The sequence below is a fragment of the Balaenoptera borealis genome, assembly GCF_965194805.1.
Source record: "Balaenoptera borealis genome assembly, chromosome: 3".
NCBI lineage: Eukaryota > Metazoa > Chordata > Mammalia > Artiodactyla > Balaenopteridae > Balaenoptera > Balaenoptera borealis.
In genome coordinates this window covers 65,435,043-65,454,158 of record NC_138866.1, presented here as the reverse complement: position 1 = coordinate 65,454,158, position 19,116 = coordinate 65,435,043, and the positions used below count along the sequence as shown (strand labels likewise).

Sequence of the window (19,116 nt, the reverse complement as noted above, 5' to 3'; positions counted from 1 at the left end):
TTTTTAAAATTTATTTTTCAAACATTAATGCAACATTGCTTTCCTGGAATGAATCAAACTTGGTCATGATATATTATTCTTTTTTATGTATTGCTGGATTCATTGGTGAGGACTGGACTATTTCTGATTTACTGTACTCCTCTGGAGTGGTCCTTTAGAGGTTCCCCCTGAAAGCCTGATTTTTGTGTGTTTGTTTTGTTGTTTTTTTTTTTTAACCAGGCTCCTCCTCCTTGCTGCGTTCTGAGCTCCAGTTTTTGTCCCTCCAGCACTGAAAACTGCTAGAAGTTCAGCCCACCTTCTTAACCTTTTAGCTCTGCTTACAACTCTGCAAAGGGCTTTAAGGGGAAAATGGTGCCAGATATCTTCTCTCTCTGAATTTCCATTCTCTGTGGGATCTTAGTTTCTCAAATCCCTGCTGCCTTGGTAATTCTCTTATGCCTTCAGACTGATACTTTTTTGTTCAGCTTATCTAGTTATTCTCAGTGAGATGGTTGGTCTACATAAGCTAGTCTGCCATAACTAGAAGTAGAAATCAAGAAATGATAAAAATGGAAGTTTAAGATACAAAGTATAATGGTAATATCAGGGAATGGTAATTCTGATTTATGTCCATGCCTCTGGGAGCCACAAAGGTAGTATGAACTAGCTCAAATACCAAGAATATCATTTAGTGTCCCATGGGATGTGAAGGTGATCTGGCTGTGACATCTGTCACTCCACTGATCTCAGGCTCATTCTGCTCATCTCAAGGCTAGGTGACATCTCCTTTCTGCATAAATACTTCATGTGCATCCCATTAGATACCTCCTCCTGGTTTACGCAGTTACCAATGCCAGGAAACAAGGAGTTACCCATGCTCAACATCTCTGCTTCTTGACCCACAATGTCCAACTGGTTACCAAATAATGTCTATTATATCTCTCTATTGTTTCTACAATATGTTCACTCTTTTCCATCCCCACTGCCTTTGCTTAGGTCCAACTATCATAATTCTTTGTCTGAGTTATTGAAAAGACCTCTATTCTCACTCCCCTTTCGAAATAAGGAGTGATGCTTCTAAGATACAAATCTCACCCAAGCTTTTGCTGCTATGTTTAAAATCCAACAATAGGGCTTCCCTGGTGGCGCAGTGGTTGAGAATCTGCCTGCCGATGCAGGGGACATGGGTTCGAGCCCTGGTCTGGGAAGATCCCACATGCCGCGCAGCAACTAAGCCTGTGCGCCATGACTACTGAGCCTGCGCGTCTGGAGCCTGTTCTCTGCAACAAGAGAGGCCGCGATAGTGAGAGGCCCGCGCAGCGCGATGAAGAGTGGACCCTGCTTGCTGCAACTGGAGAAAGCCCTCGCACAGAAATGAAGACCCAACACAGCCATAAATAAATAAATAAATAAATAATAATTAAAAATGAATATCTGCTAAAAAAAAAATCCAACAATAGGTCTCTGGAACCCATAAGATAAAATTATATGTATTATACTTATCCTCCCCCCCTCCCCACTACAGCAAGTACTGAAGGCAGAGACTGTGTGCTGTAGGATACTCATAGATCTCCATCCTTATACAGAGGCTTCCCCTTTCTAGTATATGACTGGAACAAGTGACAATCTCTCTGGACCATGGTTTCCTCCTCTACAATAAGAGGAAATTGAACCAGAAGATTTCCAACCCCGATGATTTTGTGATTCTGAATCATTGCTTTAAAATGTATTATGTGTGCTTTTAAAAATGAAGCTTATGTTTATAGCTACATCCATATCTAGGTTGTAAATACTATATAAAGAGTAAGATCAAACATCAATCATGCAATTTTTATGTAACAACAATTGATTTTATCTACATGGATTCACGACTCAAATGGGAAACTAAATCATGACTTAATTGAATTGTTTTAATTGAAGTCCTCCACCACAAAAGGCCCACAGAAGCCCCTCAGGATTAAGGTGCACTGCAAGCCATTATCCTAGACATCCCTTCCTCTGGGCTGGCCTGCAGTGTGACAAATTACCTTATCCTCTGGTTCCATCTCTTGCCTCTCTGCTCACTCCCACCCTCGCATGCTGGGCTCTTCTCATACTGACATGTTTTCAGCTCCCTCAACAAAAGTACCTCATACTCTGCTGCTTCCAGGTCTTCTCATAGGATGCTTTCTTTCCTTGAATGCTTCCCCACAAAATCCATGTCTGACTCTCTGTTACTTGTTCTTTGGGAAAAAAGCTTTACCTCACCTCTTTGGGTTTTTTTTAAAGATTTATTTATTATTTATTTTATTTATTTTTGGCTGGGTCGGGTCTTAGTTGCGGCATGTGGGATCTTTCATTGTGGCACACGGGCTCTGTTGTGGTGCGTGGGCTTCTCTCTAGCTGTGGCATGCGGGTTTTCTCTCTCTAGTTGTGGTGTGCGGGTTCCAGAGTGTGTGGTCTCTGTAGTTTCCGGCACGCTGGCTCTAGTTGAGGCGTGTGAGCTCGGTAGTTGTGGTGCGTGGGCTTAGCTGCCCCGCGGCATGTGGGATCTTAGTTCCCTGACCAGGGATCAAACCCATGTCCCCTGAATTGGAAAGTGGATTCTTTACCACTGGACCACAAGGGAAGTCCCCTCACCTCTTTTTTTTTGAAGTTACAATATTTTATTTTATTCATTTATTTAAATTTTTTTTCCATTTTTTAAAAAAATTAATTTATATTAGAGTATAGCTGATTAACAATGTTGTGTTAGTTTCAGGTGTACAGCAGAGTGATTCAGTTATACATATACATGTATGTATTCTTTTTCAAATTCTTTTCCCATTTAGGTTATTACAGGGTATTGAGCAGAGTTCCCTGTTCTATACAGTAGGTCCTTGTTGGTTATCTATTTTAAATATAGAGGTATGTAGATGTCAGTTCCAAACTTCCAATCAATCCCTCCCCCACCCCCCATAACCATAAGTTTGTTCACTAAGTCTGTGAGTCTGTTTCTGTTTTGTAAATAAGTTCATTTGTATCATTTTTTTTTTTAGATTCTGCACATAAGTGATCTCATATGATATTTGTCTTTCTCTGTGTGACTTACTTCACTTAGTATGATAACCTCCAGGTCCATCCATTTTGCTGCAAATGGCATTATTTTATTATTTTTTATGGCTGAATAGTATGCTATTGTATATATATACCACATCTTCTCTATCCATTCATCCGTCGATGGACATTTAGGTTGCTTCCATGTTTTGGCTATTGTAAACACTGCTTCAGTGAACAATGGGGTGCATGTATCTTTCCGAATTATGGTTTTCTCCAGATATATGCCCAGGAGTGGGATTGCTGGATCATATGGTAGCTATATTGTTAGTTTTTTAAGGAACCCCCATACTGTTTTCCATAGTGACTGTACCAATTTACATTCCAACCAACAGTGTAGAAGGGTTCTCTTTTCTGCACACTTTCTTCAGCATTTATTGTTTGTAGACTTTTTGATGATGGCCATTCTGACTGCTGTGAGGTGATATCTCATTGTAGTTTTGATTTGCATTATTTGCATTTCTCTAATAATTAGCAATGTTGAGCATCTTTTCATGTGCCTCTTGGCCATCTGTATGTCTTCTTTGGAGAAATGTTTATTTAGGTCTTCCTCCCATTTTTTGATTAGGTTGTTTGTGTTTTTGATATTGAGCTGCATGACCTGTTTGTACATTTTGGAGATTAATCCCTTGTCAGTTGCATCGTTTGCAAATATTTTCTCCCATTCTGTGGGTTGTCTTTTCATTTTGTTTATGGTTTCCTTTGCTGTGCAAAAACTTTTGAGTTTAATTAGGTCCCATTTGTTTATTTTGGTTTTTGTTTCCATTACTCTAGGAGACGGATCCAAAAAATATTGCTGCAATTTATGTCAAAGATCATCCTGCCTATATTTTCCTCTATGGGTTTTATAGTATCTGGTCTTACATTTAGGTCTTTAATCCATTTTGAGTTTATTTTTCTGTATGGTGTTAAAGAATGTTCTAATTTCATTTTTTTACACATAGCTGTCCAGTTTTCCCAGCACCATTTATTGAAGAGACTGTCTTTTCTCCATTGTATATTATTGCCTCCTTTGTCATAGATTAATTGACCATAAGTGTGTGGGTTTGTTTCTGGGTTTTCTATCCTGTTCCATTGATCTTTATTTCTGTTTTTGTGCCAGTGCCATACTGTTTTGATTACTGTAGCTTTGTAGTATACTCTGAAGTCAGGGAGCCTGATTCCTCCAGCTCTGCTTTTCTTTCTCAAGATTGCTTTGGCTATTTTGGGTCTTTTGTGTCTGCATACAAATTTTAAGATTTTTTTGTTCTAATTCTGTGAAAAATGCCATTGGTAATTTGATAAGGATTACATTGAATCTGTAGATTGCCTCGGGTAGTATAGTCATTTTGACAATATTGATTCTTCTGGTCCAAGAACATGGTATCCCTTTCCATCTGTTTGTGTCATCTTCAATTTCTTTCACCAGCGTCTTATACTTTTCTGAGTACAGGCCTTTTGCCCTCTTAGGGAGGTTTATTCCTAGGTATTTTATTCTTTTTGATGTGATGATAAATGGAATTGTTACTTTAATTTCTCTTTCTGATCTTTTGTTGTTAGTGTATAGAAATGCAACAGATTTCTTTGTATTTATTTTGTATCCTGCAACTTTAAAGGTACAATATTTTAAATTACTTCATGAGATATATTTTTAAAATACTCTGTCTTTATTTTGGTTTTCTAATCAGTAACTAAAAAGTAGTCTGTTAAAGTCTTCACTACTATACTGTTTCTGCCCATCTTTTCTTCTTATATTTCCAATTGTCACTTTATATAATTTGATGTAGTATTTCATTTCCTTAAGTGCTTTTTCTTTTTTTTTTTTTTTTTTTTTTTTAATTTATTTATTTATTTTTGGCTGGGTTGGGTCTTCGTTTCTGTGCGAGGGCTTTCTCTAGTTGCGGCAAGTGGGGGCCACTCTTCATCACTGTTGCGGCCTCTCTTGTTGCAGAGCACAGGCTCCAGATGCGCAGGCTCAGTAGTTGTGGCTCAGGGGCCTAGTTGCTCCACGGCATGTGGGATCTTCCCAGACCAGGGCTCGAACCCGCGTCCCCTGCATTGGCAGGCAGATTCTCAACCACTGCGCCACCAGGGAAGCCCGCTTTTTCTTTTTTTGTTGTTAATTTATTTATTTATTTTAATTTTTTATTTTTATTTTATTTTATTTTTATACAACAGGTTCTTATTAGTCATCAATTTTATACACATCAGTGTATACATGTCAATCCCAATCACCCAATTCATCACACCACCACCCTCAACCCCCCACCGCTTTCCCCCCTTGGTGTCCGTACATTTCTTCTCTACATCTGTGCCTCAATTTCTGCCCTGCAAACTGGTTCATCTGTACCATTTTTCTAGGTTCCACATATATGCGTTAATATACAATATTTGTTTTTCTCTTTCTGACTTACTTCACTCCATATGACAGTCTCTAGATCCATCCACGTCTCAACAAATCACCCAATTTCATTCCTTTTTATGGCTCAGTAATATTCCATTGTATATATGTACCACATCTTCTTTATCCATTCATCTGTTGATGGGCATTTAGGTTGCTTCCGTGTCCTGGCTATTGTAAATAGTGTGGCAATGAACATTGGGATGCATGTGTCTTTTTGAATTATGGTTTTCTCTGGGTATATGCCCAGTAGTGGGATTGCTGGGTCATATAGTAATTCTATTTTTAGTTTTTTAAGGAACCTCCATACTGTTCTCCATAGTGGCTGTATCAATTTACATTCCCACCAACAGTGCAAGAGGGTTCCCTTTTCTCCACACCCTCTCCAGCATTTGTTGTTTGTAGATTTTCTGATGATGCCCATTCTAACTGGTGTGAGGTGATACCTCATTGTAGTTTTGATTTGCATTTCTCTAATAATTAGTGATGTTCAGCAGCTTTTCATTTGCTTCTTGCCCATCTGTATGTCTTCTTTGGAGAAATGTCTATTTAGGTCTTTGCCCATTTTTGGATTGGGTTGTTTGTTTCTTTAATATTCAGCTGCAAGAGCTGTTTATAAATTTTGGAGATTAATCCTTTGTCTGTTGATTCGTTTGCAAATATTTTCTCCCATTCTGAGGGTTGTCTTTTCGTCTTGTTTATGGTTTCCTTTGCTGTGCAAAAGCTTTGAAGTTTCATTAGGTCCCATTTGTTTACTTTTGTTTTTGTTTCCTTTACTCTAGGAGGTGGATCAAAAAAGATCTTGCTGTGATTTATGTCAAAGAGTGTTCTTCCTATGTTTTCCTCTAAGAGTTTTATAGTGTCCGGTCTTACATTTAGGTCTCTAATCTATTTTGGGTTTACTTTGTGTGTGGTGTTAGGGAGTGTTCTAATTTCATTCTTTTACATGTAGCTGTCCAGTTTTCCCAGCACCACTTATTGAAGAGACTGTCTTTTCACCCTTGTATATCCTTGCGTCCTTTGTCATAGATTAGTTGACCATGGGTGCGTGGGTTTATCTCTGGGCTTTCTATCTTGTTCCATTGATCTATGATTCTGTTTTTGTGCCAGTACCATTTTGTCTTGATTACTGTAGCTTTGTAGTATAGTCTGAAGTCAGGGGCTCTGATTCCTCCAGCTCCATTTTTTTCCCTCAGGATGCTTTGGCTATTCGGGGTCTTTTGTGTCTCCATACAAATTTTAAGAGTTTTTGTTCTAGTTCCATAAAAAATACCATTGGTAATTTGATAGGGATTGCATTGAATCTGTAGATTGCTTTGGGTAATATAGTCATTTTCACAATGGTGATTCTTCCAATCCAAGAACATGGTATATCTCTCCATCTGTTGGTATCATCTTTAATTTCTTTCATCAGTGTCATAGTTTTCTGCATGCAGGTCTTTTGTCTCCCTAGGTAGGTTTATTTGTAGGTATTTTATTCTTTTTGTTACAGTGGTAAATGGGAGTGTTTCCTTAATTTCTCTTTCAGATTTTTCATCATTAGTGTGTAGGAATGCAAGAGATTTCTGTGTGTTGATTTTGTGTCCTGCAACTTTACCAAATTCATTGATTAGCTCTAGTAGTTTTCTGGTAGCATCTTTAGGATTCTCTATGTATAGTATCATGTCATCTGCAAACAGTGACAGTTTTACTTCTTCTTTTCCAATTTGTATACCTTTTATTTCTTTTTCTTCTCTTAATGCTGTGGCTAGGACTTCCAAAACTATGTTGAATAATAGTGGTGAGAATGGACATCCTTGTCTCGCTCCTGATCTTAGAGGAAATGCTTTCAGTTTTTCACCAGTGAGAATGATGTTTGCTGTGGGTTTGTCATATATGGCCTTTATTATGTTGAGGTAGGTTCCATCTATGCCCACATTCTGGAGACTTTTTATCATAAATGGTTGTTGAATTTTGTCAAAAGCTTTTTCTGCATCTATGAGATGATCATATGGTTTTTAATCTTCAATTTGTTAATATGGTATATTACATTGATTGATTTGCATATATTGAAGAATCCTTGCATCCCTGGGATAAATCTCACTTGATCATGGTGTATGATCCTTTTAATGTGTTGTTGGATTCTGTTTGCTAGTATTTTGTTGAGGATATTTGCATCTATATTCATCAGTGATATTGGTCTGTAATTTTCTTTTTTTGTAGTATCTTTGTCTGGTTTTGGTATCAGGGTGATGGTGGCCTCATAGAGTGAGTTTCGGAGTGTTCCTTCCTCTGCAATTTTTTGGAAGAGTTTGAGAAGGATGGGTGTTAGCTCTTCTCTAAATGTTTGATAGAATTCACCTGTGAAGCCATCTGGTCCTGGACTTTTGTTTGTTGGAAGATTTTTAATCACAGTTTCAATTTCATTACTTGTGATTGGTCTGTTCATATTTTTATTTCTTCTTGGTTCAGATTTGGAAGGTTATACCTTTCTAAGAATTTGTCCATTTCTTCCAGGTTGTCCATTTTATTGGCATAGAGTTTCTTGTAGTAGTGTCTTAGGATGCTTTGTATATCTGGCGTGTCCGTTGTAACTTCTCCTTTTTCATTTCTAATTTTATTGATTTGAGTCCTCTCCCTCTTTTTCTTGATGAGTCTGGCTAATGGTTTATCAATTTTGTTTATCTTCTCAAAGAACCAGCGTTTAGTTTTATTGATCTTTGCTATTGTGTTCTTTGTTTCTATTTCATTTATTTCTGCTCTGATCTTTATGATTTCTTTCCTTCTGCTAACTTTGGGTTTTGTTTGTTCTTCTTTCTCTAGTTCCTTTAGGTGTAAGGTTAGATTGTTTACTTGAGATTTTTCTTGTTTCTTGAGGTAGGCTTGTATAGCTATAAACTTCCCTCTTAGAACTGCTTTTGCTGCATCCCATAGGTTTTCGATCATTGTGTTTTCATTGTCATTTGTCTCTAGGTATTTTCTGATTTCCTCTTTGATTTCTTCAGTGATCTCTTGGTTATTTAGTAACGTATTGTTTAGCCTCCATGTGTTTGGGTTTTTTACGTGTTTTTCCCTGTAATTCATTTCTAATCTCATAACGTTGTGTTCAGAAAAGATGCTTGATATGATTTCAGTTTTCTTAAATTTACTGAGGCTTGATTTGTGACCCAAGATGTGATCTATCCTGGAGAATGTTCCATGTGCACTTGAGAAGAAAGTGTAATCTGCTGTTTTTGGATGGAATGTCCTATAAATATCAATTAAATCTATCTGGTCTATTGTGTCATTTAAAGCTTCTGTTTCCTTATTTATTTTCATTTTGGATGATCTGTCCATTGGTGTAAGTGAGGTGTGAAAGTCCCCCACTATTATTGTGTTACTGTCGATTTCCTCTTTATAGCTGTTTTATAGCTGTTAGCAGTTGCCTTATGTATTGAGGTGCTCCTATGTGGGGTGCATATATATTTATAATTGTTATATCTTCTTCTTGGATTGATCCCTTGATCATTATGTAGTGTCCTTCCTTGTCTCTTGTAACATTTTTTATTTTAAAGTCTATTTTATCTGATATGAGTATTGCTACTCCAGCTTTCTTTTGATTTTCATTTGCATGGAATATCTTTTTCCATCCCCTCACTTTCAGTCTGTATGTGTCTCTAGGTCTGAAGTGGGTCTCTTGTAGACAGCATATATATGGGTCTTGTTTTTGTATTCATTCAGCAAGCCTGTGTCTTTTGGTTGGAGCATTTAATCCATTCATGTTTAAGGTAATTATCGATATATATGTTCCTGTGACCATTTTCTTAATTGTTTTGGGTTTGTCTTTGTAGCTCCTTTTCTTCCCTTCTGTTTCCCACTTAGAGAAGTTCCTTTAGCATTTGTTGTAGAGCTGGTTTGGTGGTGCTGAGTTCTCTTAACTTTTGCTTGTCTGTAAAGCATTTGATTTTTCCATCGAATCTGAATGAGATCCTTGTCGGGTAGAGTAATCTTGGTTGTAGGTTCTTCCCTTTCATCACTTTAAGTATACCATGCCACTCCCTTCTGGCTTGTAGAGTTTCTGCTGAGAAATCAGCTGTTAACCTTATGGGAGTTCCCTTGTATGTTATTTGTCATTTTTCCCTTGCTGCTTTCAATAATTATTCTTTGTCTTTAATTTTTGCCAATTTGATTACTATGTGTCTCGGCATGTTTCTCCTTGGGTTTATCCTTTATGGGGCTCTCTGCGCTTCCTGGACTTGGGTGGCTATTTCCTTTCCCATGTTAGGGAAGTTTTCATTTATTATCTCTTCAAATATTTTCTGTGGTCCTTTCTCTCTCGCGTCTCCTTCTGGGACCCCCTATAATGCGAATGTTGTTGTGTTTAATGTTGTCCCAGAGGTCTCTTAGGCTGTCTTCATTTCTTTTCATTCTTTTTTCTTTATTCTGTTCTGCAGCAGTGAATTCCACCATTCTGTCTTCCAGGTCACTTATCCTGTCTTGTGCCTCAGTTATTCTGCTGTTGGTTCCTTCTAGTATAGTTTTTATTTCAGTTATTGTATTGTTCATCTCTGTTTGTTTGTTCTTTAATTCTTCTAGGTCTTTGTTAAACATTTCTTGCACCTTCTCGATCTTTGCCTCTATTCTTTTTCTGTGGTCCTGGATCATCTTCACTATCATTATTCTGAATTCTTTTTCTGGAAGGTTGCCTATCTCCACTTCAGTTAGTTGTTTTTCTGGGGTTTTATCTTGTTCCTTCATCTGGTATATAGCCCTCTGCCTTTTCATCTTGTCTATCTTTCTGTGAATGTGGTTTTTTTCCCACAGGCTGCAGGATTGTAGTTCTTCTTGCTTCTGCTGTCTGCCCTCAGGTGGATGAGGCTATCTAAGGGGCTTGTGCAAGTTTCCTGATGGGAGGGACTGGTGGTGGGTAGAGCTGACTGTTGCTCTGGTGGGCAGAGCTCAGTAAAACTTTAATCTGTTTGCTGATGGGTGGGGTTGGGTTCCCTCCCTGTTGGTCGTTTGGCCTGAGGCAATCCAACACTGGAGCCTACCTGGGCTCTTTGGTGGGGCTAATGGCAGACTCTGGGAGGGCTCACGCCAAGGAGTACTTCCCAGAACTTCTGCTGCCATTGTCCTTGTCCCCACGGTGAGCCACAGCCACCCCCTGCCTCTGCAGGAGACCCTCCAACACTAGCAGGCAGGTATGGTTCAGTCTCCCCTCGGGTCACTGCTCCTTCCCCTGGGTCCCAATGCACATACCACTTTGTGTGTGCCCTCCAAGAGTGGAGTCTCTGTTTCCCCCAGTCCTGTCAAAATCATGCAATCAAATCCCACTAGCCTTCAAAGTCTGATTCTCTAGGAATTCCTCCTCCTGTTGCTGGAACCCCAGGTTTTGAAGCCTGATGTGGGGCTCAGAACCTTCACTCCTGTGGGTGGACTTCTGTGGTATAAGTGTTTTCCAGTCTGTGAGTCACGCACCCAGCAGTTATGGGATTTTATTTTACCGTGATTGTGCCCCTCAAACCGTCTCATTGTGGCTTCTCCTTTGTCTTTGGATGTGGGGTATCTTTTTTGGTGAGTTCCAGTGTCTTCCTGTCGATGATTGTCCAGCAGCTAGTTGTGATTCTGGTGTTCTCACAGGAGGGAATGAGAGCACGTCCTTCTACTCCGCCATCTTGGTTCAGCCCCTCACCTGTTTTAACTGGCTTCTCTGTCTTATTCTGACTATGGTGCCCCTCCTCACCTTCCTGTTCTCATGGCACCCTCTGCAGATACCATCTCTGTGCTTCTCAAACAACATTGTGATTATTTACATATCTATTTCTCTAAATTCTAAGTTCAGTGAGGGTAGAGGCTATGCTCTTTTCGTTTTTAAATTTCTGAGAGCTGAGCACAGAACTTAATATATAATGTATATTGAACAAACTAATTTATATTTAAATGAATGAATATATTTCTCAATGAGAGCCATTAAAGAAATACATTTCCCTTATCTCATTTTAGAAGAACCTCTTTTTTTATAGCTTTGTTGAATGTCTCTATTGGATGATCTATCTTTCTATCTATCTGTCTATCTATCTATAACTTGTGGTGTGTGCTAGACTTATGGAAAGTTATGTATGGATGCTTCTTAAACTCGCTGAGAAGTATGTAAATTCTCAGATAAGTATAGATTTTCAGACCAATATTAATACTTGGTTCTGGTCAGAAAATCTTGTCTTGATTTTGTCATCTTTCTTCTTTTGTGCGGGCAAGAGCTGACAGCTATTTAAATGAGAATTAAAAATAGGACCCTGTGAAGTACATGTTCTTTTTTTGCTGCCAGGATATAACTGACCACAGAACTGGGGTTATGTCTCTCTCTCTTAAAAAAAAATGCCACAGGCTATGCTATCAAGTTCTAGATAAAAATCAGCAATGAAAAAATAACTCCTAAGAGATATTCCAGTGGTACAAATAGTTTTCGTTACTCCTAATAGAAAATATGTGTTTTTCCTCATTCTTGAAAGATATTCAAAGAATTTGAAGATTAAAGTGCCGTGATTCATCCACGTTGTGAGTTGGCTTTAATTGCTGGATGTGTCTTCCCTTTCTGTATCATCATCACAAATGGAAGAGCTTCAGATTGTGGGAAGTTTTGAGCTGGGGTGTTAGAGAAAAAAGGGCAATTTCATGTCAGAGAGGGAACTGTGTGAAAGCCTTTTGGCTTTGGGAAGGTGGATTCTTATTTTTCATTGGCACTAACTGACTAGAGCAGGCCTGGCTTAAGACTGGAACTGGGAACGGGCTCTAAGAACACTTTTACTAAAGATGTGACATGTGGTTATTCATTTGTTTGCTCCTTCATCAGATAGTCATCCGGTTTTATAGCGAAGTCTATTAGACATCGATTGTGCCACCTCAGAGCTGCTGGTCACCCTGAACTAACAATATCTCAGGAGAGTGGGAATACAGTGGGAATGGCCTGCTGAACCCAGAAGCAGGCCATGTGTGCTCCAGTGATTCTAGAACATCCCCCAGTTTGTTCATTCAGCAGACATTCATTGACATCTGCTAAGGGCCCAGTGCTGATTTAAGCCTGCTCTGCAAAGATGAACGTGACACATCGACTGCCAATTAGAGTTTCCTGTTTGGGGTGCTAGGAAGAGGTAACAAGACCATTAAAAAAAGCACTGAGGAGGGGGCATTAAGCTAGCTAAGGGGAGTCATGTAGCTTCCAGAGGAGGTGACCACTGAGCTGACTATCAAGAAGTTTGAGAGAGCAGTAACCAAGGAAAGAGATGAGACCTTTAGACTTTACCCGTTTTGTTGCTCTCTCTTTAGGGAGGCCATGGCTAACCATTCCTAACAGATTTATCAACCCTTTTATTTAAACTTCTCTTAGAATGAGGTTTGACTCATTCTTTCTACAAGTAGTTCTCAGCAAATCTCCAACTCAGGAAATTCTTCCTTATGTCTAATTTATATCCATCCCTTCCTGGGAGTTCAAGTTCTCTCTTTGAGTTCTGACTTCTGTGGAAACCATGAGAAGGGTGTTGATGAGGAAGTTGAAAGGTTTGTGAATTTATCCCATGTTCCCCTGGGAGTCAGAATGTTCAGTGCTGCATGGAGGAACTCACTGGTAAGGTGCACAGTGCAGTTTCCTGCTACTGTTTTCTTCTTTTGGTTATTTCTCCCATGAGACAGTGTCTGCAAAACAGTCATATTAGCCAGTAGGTGGAGTACTTTATTAGAAGTAGTAGGACCTAGTAGATATGTATTAGTTTGTAGAGGGGAACTAACTTTAATAATTATGAAAAATGTTTATAGAGTATTTTGTATTTCTAGCTTTCTCTGTGAGAGCCTGGAAGGGAATCAATAATCTTGATTAGATTCTGGGTAGTTTACTTTTACTGGGACTTCCTGTGGAACAACACACCATGTGACTAAATACTGCCAGTCAGAACTTAAAACTGTTTCATAAAACAGCTGTCCAAGTCGCCTGCATGCCTCTGTTAAATAATTATTATTCATGATGGGTCTAAGCTGTCTGTGGGTATTAAAAGATAGGTGTATAATTTCGGTGTTTCTCCTCAGCTAAAGTCAAAATACATGTAGTGGAGTGTCGAGGAAGCACTGCACACAGATTGTGAGCTTCTCGAATGAGCTTTCTATTGTAACCAAGCAGCTTGACACATTAGACTCCCCTTGGCCATCAGCTTACATTCTCTGAGAACTTAGGTCAGTGCCTAAAATAACCCTGCTAATTGTGAGGGGCACATGTGGACTGAAATTCCAGTTAGCAGTCAGGGAGCTGGGGACTGAGGATTTGAAAGCTTACTATAGTTAACAGTTCAAAACACGCCTCTAGGCAGTTAGGCCCAAAGCATGTAAGTGTTCAGATATGGAAAGAAAGTTATATGATGTGTTTTATACTCTCAGTTTGTAAAGCTGGTTGCCAGTGACAGCTGGTTAAAGACCAAGTCTAGAGTTATAAGATCTGGGCTTTCAGTGCCCTGCTTTCAATCTGTTGGTCGGTGGTGGAGTAACTGACAGAAGCGGATGCCTTGGCTGAGGGACATGAAACTTCTGCAGCCTGTGTAGGACCCCACGGCGCTTTGGATCTCTTCCTACAGTGCAGTTCAGGTAGGCTGTTGTTTACGTGGAATTTTTTTATCAGTTGGACAGAGGTCATAAAACTGTTCAGTTCCAGAGTTGGACATGGGATCTCAAATGCTTCTTCTGCACACGGTGTGTCTGTATTGGTGGGTACTTTATTTCACTCCCTTCCTTGACATTTTGCAAATGAAAGTCTTTATTTTCTTACTCAGGTGCATGAAAATTCTAGGACATAAGGGAGACTGATGGAATTCAGACAAAGTACAATTGATCTGGCATGTGGTGAAATGCCTCTTTAAAATTTACCTTCCTCTTTTCTGTTTTATTTCTCTTATCCTAGCTCCAAAAGACAGGCTTTATATTTGTGAGAAACAATGGGAGAAAATGTTAAGCTTCTTAGTGTAGTTTTCATATGTTTTAAAAACCACTTAAGAGGGTCTAGGTTTTTATCTTTAGACTAAGATGAAAATCAATACTACTCTTATCCGAATAACCTCACTTAGCCTTCTGTCTGTGCTCTGTATCAGTGTAACTAACATAAAATCCTGCAGTACTTTGCTCTTCTTGCTCCAATGTTGACCTATATTATAAAGTATCAAATTTAGTTTTGACTTCCAGATATCTGGCACATAAAATAAGTATGTAAATGCTGTAAGTGATGCTTTGGAACTTCTGCCTGGGTGGGTTATTTAATCCAGCATTTATCCAGATTTAAATGTATACCTCATATCATATGACAGACGTATTTCTGAAACATATGTGCAAACAGGGTTCTGTAATTGGAATAATTTAACACATACTTCAAAATCTGATCATTTTTAAGGAATCTATGTATAAAATGAATAGGAAGTTATTACAAACTATGTTTAGATGGTTCTTTTTTGTGCATCAGGTTCGTAAATTGAGATACACTGATGTTGCAGTGTATTTACACTCGGATAAATTTCTCAGGAGCAAAAACTGTCCTTTCATTATCAAGGAACATATAGGTGTATATATATGATCACATGAAGCCTTTTGGGTATCCCTAGAAGGATGGCTGTGGGGTTGGATTTGGGGGTGGCCTATTGGATATATTGGATATTAAATTGTAACCTTGGAGGGTAAAGATTTTCTACAGACAAGGGTCATGGTCTGAGACTTAAGAAATTAAAAAAATAATAGTTGAAAAGAGTATTATCTTGCTTTTTGTGCATTATGTCTATTCATAACCTTGAGAAGCTGCAGTATTATTGCTTTTCTAACATTTATATCTATTGTAGTCTCAGGAATTATTAGCTTGAACAATATGCAATTGCCAATATTTGATAACTTTGGACCTGTAAAAATGGCACTTTTGTGTGGCTTATTCTAAGTGATTTATGAACATTAGCTCATTTTAATGAAAGTTTAGCCTTAAATCCCCAGCAATAGTAGCAAGAGTGAAATATTGTCCTAAAGTATGAGAGCTATCTCATTAAAAACATGCTCACCAAGGTTACTTCCTGTGAATACATCCAGTATGTCTGTGTTATATCCTTCTTTCAATTCTTAACTTCTTTGTTTGGTCTTCTAAAAAGAACTTACTGTTTCTGCTAAGTGCTGCCTACAGTGTTTGTCAAACCTGGTGACTGTGGGCATACATCCTCAGTGGCTGAGAGTTGATATTTAGCGGGGATATCTTTGAGAAGGTTCATCCTTGGTAGCTTATCAATGACCAAATGTATATTATAGTTTTAAGGTTTCTCTACATATACTATCTCAGTGCTCTTCTTTTTCTGACTTCCTATGGTGGAATCTGAGGTCATTGATTTGAGTCTTTTCTTCAGTTTTTATATAGGTGTCTAGTGCTATAAATTTTCTCCTAAGTACTACTTTAGCAGCAGCATAAGAATTTTTATAGGTTGTATATTTATTTTTATCCATTTAAAAATGCTTTCTAATTTACAGTTGATTTCTTCTTTGACTCATGAATTATTTAGAAGTGTATTATTTATTTCCCAAATATATGGGGATTTTCCAGAGGTCTTTTTGTTATTGTTTTTAGTATTCTAATTTAATTTCGTTGTAGCCAAAGAGCATAATTTTTATGGCTTGAATCTTTTAAAACTTATTGAGACTTGTTTTATAATTATGATCTATCTCGGTAAACATTCTATGGGCACTTGAAAAGAATGTGTATCCTGCTCTTGTTTGAGAAAGATTTGTAAAATGTCAATTCTGTCAAGTTGGTTGCTAGTGTTGTTCAAATCTTCTCTATGTATGTATCCTTACTGATTTTATGTCTACTGGTTCTGTCAATTATTGAGAGAGGGGTATTGAAATATCCAGTTATAATTGTGATCTATTGCTCTTCGCAGTTTTATCAATTTTTGCTTTATGTATTTTGAGGTACTCTCATTAGATGCATTGACATTTAGGATTGTTATGTCCCCTTGATGAACTTATCCCTTTATCATTATGACTCTTTATCTCTGGTAATATTCTTTGCTCTGAAATTTACTTTTTCTGACATTAATATAGTGACTCCAGCTTTGTTTTAAAGGCTTTTCTCTTTCAGGGACTTTCTATCTAAGGTATTTATGCAAAAATAAACAGTATAACTATTTTATTTATTAATATATTTATTTTATTAATTAAGGTATAAGTAGAATTCACTAACAGCTTTCAGATGTCCTTCCACAATTCCGTTTTCACAGTAGCAGGGTTTCTATAGCCATCCCTCCTCCACTGTTATGTGACTGTCATTTTATAGTAAGTAGCCTTCTTTCCATATAATGCATGATATTCATATGTTTAACATGTACCATAAAATGAGCACTGGCCAATCATAACTGATGTCAGCTATAAGCTATAAGCAAACTAAGGTGTGGCCTTAGTGCTGGATGCTGCCTGAATATCAGTTCTGAATATATAACAACTGATGACCCTTAAATTAGGTGCTGGAATCATTTTTCCAGTCATGCCTATAATATTCTACCTTCTTTTTTTTTTTTTTAACATCTTTATTGGAGTATAATTGCTTTACAATGGTGTGTTAGTTTCTGCTTTATAGCAAAGTGAATCAGCTATACATATACATATATCCCCATATCTCTTCCCTCTTGCATCTCCCTCCCTCCCACCCTCCCTATCCCACCTCTCTAGGTGGTCACAAAGCACCGAGCTGATCTCCCTGTGCTATGCGGCTGCTTCCCACTAGCTATCGGTTTTACACTTGGTAGTGTATATATGTACATGCCACTCTCTCACTTTGTCCCAGCTTACCCTTCCCCCTCCCCATGTCCTCAAGTCCATTCTCCTGTAGGTCTGCGTCTTTATTCCCGTCCTGCCCCTAGGTTCTTCATGACCTTTTTTTTTTTTTTTTTTTTAGATTCCATATATATGTGTTAGCGTACGGTATTTGTTTTTCTCTTTCTGACTTACTTCACTCTGTATGACAGCCTCTAGGTCCATCCACCTCACTACGAATAACTCAATTTCGTATCTTTTTATGGCTGAGTAATATTCCATTGTATATATGTGCCACATCTTCTTTATCCATTCATCTGTCGATAGACAACTTAGGTGCTTCCATGTCCTGGCTATTGTAAATAGAGCTGAGACAAAGATGTCACAAAGAGAGAAAACTACAGGCCAATATCACTGATGAACATAGATGCAAAAATCCTCAACAAAATATTAGCAAACAGAATCCAATAGCACATTAAAAGGATCATACACCATGATCAAGTGGGGTTTATCCCAGGAATTCATGGATTCTTCAATATACGCAAATCAATCAATGTGATACACCATATTAACAAATTGAAGAACAAAAACCATATGATCATCTCAATAGATGTAGAAAAAGCTGTTGACAAAATTCAACACTCATGATAAAAACCCTCCAGAAAGTAGGCATAGAGGAAACTTACCTCAACATAATAAAGGCCATATATGACAAACCCACAGCAAACATCGTCCTCAATGGTGAAAAACTGAAACCATTTCCACTAAGATCAGGTACAAGAGAAGGTTGCCCACTCTCACCACTATTATTCAACATTGTTTTGGAGGTCTTAGCCACAGCAATCAGAGAAGAAAAAGAAATAAAAGGAATCCAAATCAGAAAAGTAGAAGTAAAGCTGTCACTGTTTGCAGATGACATGATACTATACATAGGGAATCCTAAAGATGCTACCAGAAAACTACTAGAGCTAATGAATGAATTTGGTGAAGTAGCAGGATACAACATTAAAGCACAGAAATCTCTTGCATTCCTGTACACTAATGATGAAAAATCTGAAAGTGAAATGAAGGAAACACTCCCATTTACCATTGCAACAAAAAGAATAAAATACCTAGGAATCAACCTACCTAAAGAGACAAAAGACCTGTATGCAGAAAACTATAAGACATTGATGAAAGAAATTAAAGATAATACAAATAGATGGAGAGATATACCATGTTCTTTGATTGGAAGAATCAACATTGTGAAAATAACTATACTACCCAAAGCAATCTACAGATTCAATGCAATCCCTATCAAACTACCACTGGCATTTTTCACAGAACTAAAACAAAAAATTTCACAATTTGGATGGAAGCACAAAAGACCCCGAATAGCCAAAGCAATCTTGAGGAAGAAAAATGGAGCTGGAGGTATCAGGCTCCCTGACTTCAGACTATAGTACAATGCTACAATAATCAAGATAGTACGGTACTAGCACAAAGACAGAAATATAGATCAATGGAACAGGATAGAAAGATCAGAGATAACCCCATACACATATGGTCACCTTATTTTTGATAAAGGAGGCAAGGATATACAATGGAGAAAAGACAGCCTCTTCAATAAGTGGTGCTGGAAAAACTGGACAGCTTCATGTAAAAGAATGAAATTAGAACACTCCCTAACACCATACACAAAAATAAACTCAAAATGGTTTAAAGACCTAAATGTAAGGCCAGACACTATAAAAACATAGGCAGAACACTCTATGACATAAATCACAGCAAGGTCCTTTTTGACCCACCTCCTAGAGAAATAGAAATATTCTACCTTCTGTAGGTTATTGTTTGTTTGGGTTTTGTGTTTTTGAGCTTGCTGCGCAGCTTGTAGGATCTTAGTTCCCCAACCAGGGATTGAACCCATGCTCTCGGCA

General features: G+C 38.0%; 1 protein-coding gene and 1 long non-coding RNA gene across 16 annotated transcripts in view; one reads left to right on the top strand and one right to left on the bottom strand.

Moving 5' to 3' along the window:
- The window catches only part of LOC309625139, a 479,966-nt gene extending 475,796 nt beyond the window's left edge, over positions 1-4,170 (bottom strand). The window contains exon 1 of the long non-coding RNA XR_014242346.1: positions 1,317-4,170. This is a non-coding gene — a long non-coding RNA (uncharacterized lncRNA). The remainder of the gene's footprint in view (positions 1-1,316) is intronic.
- Positions 1-19,116, top strand: part of AKAP6 (A-kinase anchoring protein 6) — a 572,476-nt gene that overhangs the window by 254,934 nt on the left and 298,426 nt on the right. The window lies entirely within an intron of this gene.